We start from the raw sequence: 4046 nt of genomic DNA on the forward strand, positions 1-4046 counted from the left end.
GGCTGCCTTTGTGTGGTTGCGCTGGGTGGAGTCCCCTGCTCTTCTCCCCGTTCCCGCAGCTCACACCCAGGCACACACCAAATCGGATATTGTCCAAGCACTCACTCCCTTCCTGTGGTTTGCCTTTATTTTTAGTCTGACGACGGAGCATGTTTACACAAAAGGGGGCTTCTCAGCAGGGCTTCCTGCTGCTCTTTCTCCTTTTTTTTCCTCTCTCTTGCTGTGGCTCAGTCCTGCTCCAGGAGCCAGCCAGCCTCCCGCAGCCCGGAGCTGGGACTGGAGGAGCTGAGTGGCTCCAGCAGACAGGGAGTGCTCTGGGTCACTTGTCCAGATGCTGCTGACCCTCTGGGCCTGCCAGCCTGCTTGCTACCAGGCTACCCTGTCCCTCTGCCTGGCCCCCAGGGCTTTTGCTCCTTTCCACAAGCTGCCTGCAGGGTGGGGTGGGACTTGCTGATTTTTGGAGTTAATCCTAAATCCTCCCTTGGCTCCAGCTGGCACTTCCCCTGGGGTTTGGTCACAGTCCCAGGCTGGGATCTCTGCCAAGGGTGGGTAGCAAGGAGAGGGGCTCCCTGTTTTGTCTGAAAACCAGCCTCCTTGAGCTGTATCTGGCTCCTCACCTTAAAATTCAGTCCCTCCTCCAGAAACAGAGACCCCTGTGCTCCTTCCTTCAGACAGAAGACATCCTTATTCCCATTCTCCCTAGGCACAAGTTAGTGTTTTCAGCAAACCTAACACAAGTGAGTTGAAATTGGTCAGCGCTCCACTTCTCAACACATAACCAAGACCCAGCACTTGCTACAAATTTTCATAGTGGCAGTGCAGGGTTGTTTTGGCTTGTGTATGTCTGCATTTTAATGATGGAGGCCCATGCCTCAAAATCAGCCTGAATTATTTTGGGAGGAGCAGTGAAAGTAGAGGAGAGGATGCTCTTCTCCCTGACCAGCTCCTCAGACCAGTACGTGAAACTTTTTGGCCTTTTCATGTCCTGAGCATTGGAGTCACGGAAAAAAGAAGATAAGCCGTCCGTTAATGCCCACTCTTTTATTTTCCTAGCATATCTCTGCTAATTTTTGTGTAGGGTGACTCCCAAATACTCCCTTTCAATTAGGCGCCTGCTTTCCTGTTTTGGCAGTGGCTCCCAGGTGCCCTGTTAAAGCAGAGCGGCTCTGGGAGCTCGTGGAGGGGGGGGAATCACTGGGAGGAGGGCTGGTGTTAATTTGGTTGTGCTTTGATGGGGAGATGAAAGGAATCACAACGTGAGCAAAAGGCGCCCAACAACAGACTCTTAAATGCCTGGTGGGGGAAAAAATAAATTATCTTGTTGGTAATTCAGTAATTGTGTCCCCTTGGGCTGGGATTCCCCTGCCCTGCGGCAGATGGTACCACGTGGCTGGGGTTAGCGTGGAGCTTGGCTGTGTGGGGCTAAACCCCTCTCCTCAGGCTGGGAAATCTGGGTAGCTCATTTCTCAGGGATGCAGGGAGGTTTGAAAGGCATGTTGCTGTCAGGGTGCTTCTGCTTGGCATTATTTTCCATGCAAACCACATCCTTCATGTCACTCGCTTGGGTTTTAGCTTCCCGAAGCTGCTCACACAGAGCCCAGAAAACTCATTTATCATCTTCATTTATTCCTCCAAGGGCAAGTGCTTTGGAGGATTTGTCCCCTTCCAATGTTCTATGGCCGAGCCGGGGAGCTGATGCTCTCCTGTGGGTGCCAGTGGTGAGGGGCTGTGGGAGATGAGCTTTGCCTGGAGCTGCTCCAGCAGACAGGGAACCTGCAATTGTTGAAGTGATTTATGTATATAGGCGCTCTGTTGTTGTAAAGATCCCGCAAATGCTGCCTCTGGGGCTTTGATGGACTGAATTAATTAGAAATATTCCTACAGATTGAATATGAAAGTGATCAAAGCATCCTAATCAGGGGCTTCTGCTTGGCTCTGGGTTGTTTTATTTTATTTTTGGGCACAAGGGGTGTGCCCCAATATCATAAGAGAGGGTGCAGGAAGGATGTGTGTGTCAGAAGATGATCTGCAGCAAATCCCAGAGGCTTTATCCAGGCTGATTGCTGACTTCCTGGCCTGAGACACATCTGGAAAGTGGCATCAAATCCCAAGTAGAAATCACTGTGCTAGTGGCAGCAGAAAAAAAATAAAATCCGCTTTGCTACTGAACAAGGTACACACCGTGGTGAATAAAGGCAGGACACTGCTAATGCACTTTTATTTATTAAAAAACATGGGATTGCTTTCCCCAGGTTTTTCCAGTTATAGTGCATTGAATGGCCCTGACATCACTCTTGAGCTGGGGCCAGCCTATTCAACAGTCTGGCGAAGACATTTATTAACTGGTTACCTGCCAATTGTCTGGGCTAGGAGCTGCGGGACAGATGTGTTTTGGAAAGTGATAACATTGTTAGAGGCCTTATTTAGACAGTAAGAGGAAAGCTACCCCACTCTGTCCAGGTTCTCTGAAGTAGGTATTTAAAGCAGTTTATTTAGAAGAGAAAAAACCCAACCCATTTAGATTGAGATGCAACTCTGCTGCCCTGCTTGTAGGTAGGTTTTCACGGTGTTTCCTTGCTGGAGGACATCCAGCAGAAGGACTGTGTCGAGGAGCAGCAGTTCCGATTGCCGGCAGATGCTCAGGTGTCAGCACAGCTGCTGCACCCCGGGGCTGGGACTGGCATCCTTGTGACCCTGCTCTGCCGCGACCAGGCAGGATTCCCGAGCCTACCGCCCCGAGGCATCTCTCAGGAGGTGGGTAAAGAGGGGAGGAGGGCTTAGGGTCTGCGAGTCCCGCCCTTCTGCACCTACTGGGCTGCACTGGGGATGGATGCCATGTGCATCCAATCTGCTCCTAAAAATTTCCAGTGATGGATCCTGCGCTGCATCCTTGGGGACCCTGCTCTAGTCATAGCTATCTCAGATGAACCCCTTCTTCCTGCAGCCTAAACCCGCTGTTTTGGGTCTCTTGAGAACTTGGCACAATCTGGTATCCTTCCTTTTTGCATTAAACCACGTTGCTCGGAAGACCCCTGGAGCTCGTCTTCAGTCTTCTCTTCTCTAGGCAGCCCCATCTGAGTGGCCATGGGAGCGAGCAGCCCTCTGCCACGTGCTGCTGAGGATAAGGAGGGTCTTGCCTCCCCTGAAACCTAAAATGTGCCACTGAATGGTGCTGTCAGGGACTGGCTGGCCCCGCTCCGTTCCTGGAGCCAGGAGAGGGTTTGCTGAGGTTGTTACAGGTTTAAACTTGCTCAGTAGGTAACAGAGCTCCTGATGTACACAGGAGGTTTTGTACACATTGATTTAACCTTTAATTTCTTCGCTGTTTCCCTGAAAGGCAATGCTAAGCTCATCTTCCTAGAGCTTGTAAATAAATCCTGAAATACCTCGGCTGGCTTTGTTCCCTGCTAGACTTTGCCTTCATGTGGGCTTTCCCTAGCCATTCCTCCCATAAAACCTCCTGTGCAGGCTCTCCTTCAGCAGCAACTTGTTTAATGCTAGAGAACTAATAAAACTCACTGGTTTGAGGAAGATATATTTCATCCCACTATCCTTCCTGCTCTCCCCATTGCTGTGTTTAGATGGGACAGCTTTATTTAATTGCATTGATTTTATTTCTCTCTTTTTTTGATGCCACCACATAATCGTTTTCAAATGATGGAGATACTTTACCTCCTCTTTTTTCATTCCCCCAATGTTTAATTCCAGTCACAGTTCAGCTGTGCCCTGAATCAGCTTTCCTTATTTAGGAATTTAATTTATTAAGATAATTTCTAGATATTAGATTCTTCCTCCTGCCGCTTTGCTTGTAGTTTGCAGTCTTCTCCTAGGCTAAAGAGAAAAGTCTGTGTGGGAAATAGGTCCTTATCTATGGTTCATCCTCTTTCCTGGTTTGTGTTAACAATTCTTGGCCTTTTTTGGCTGTAAGTATGGCATTTTATCCTGGTTGTACCTTCACTAATCAGGATGGTGGCTTGGTGGTTCTTCCTGGTTTTCTTTTTTACTCAAAGGGGGAAATGAATCCATTGAAAATTTGATTTTTGTAG

The 4046-nt window shown here is 49.0% G+C and overlaps 1 protein-coding gene across 2 annotated transcripts in view; it reads left to right on the forward strand.

The window, feature by feature from the left end:
* The window catches only part of SLC12A8 (solute carrier family 12 member 8), a 47429-nt gene that overhangs the window by 9341 nt on the left and 34042 nt on the right, over nt 1-4046 (forward strand). The gene's annotated exons all lie outside the window — the stretch shown is intronic.

This window comes from Corvus brachyrhynchos, unplaced genomic scaffold (assembly GCF_000691975.1).
Source record: "Corvus brachyrhynchos isolate BGI_N302 unplaced genomic scaffold, ASM69197v1 scaffold126, whole genome shotgun sequence".
Classification (NCBI taxonomy): domain Eukaryota; kingdom Metazoa; phylum Chordata; class Aves; order Passeriformes; family Corvidae; genus Corvus; species Corvus brachyrhynchos.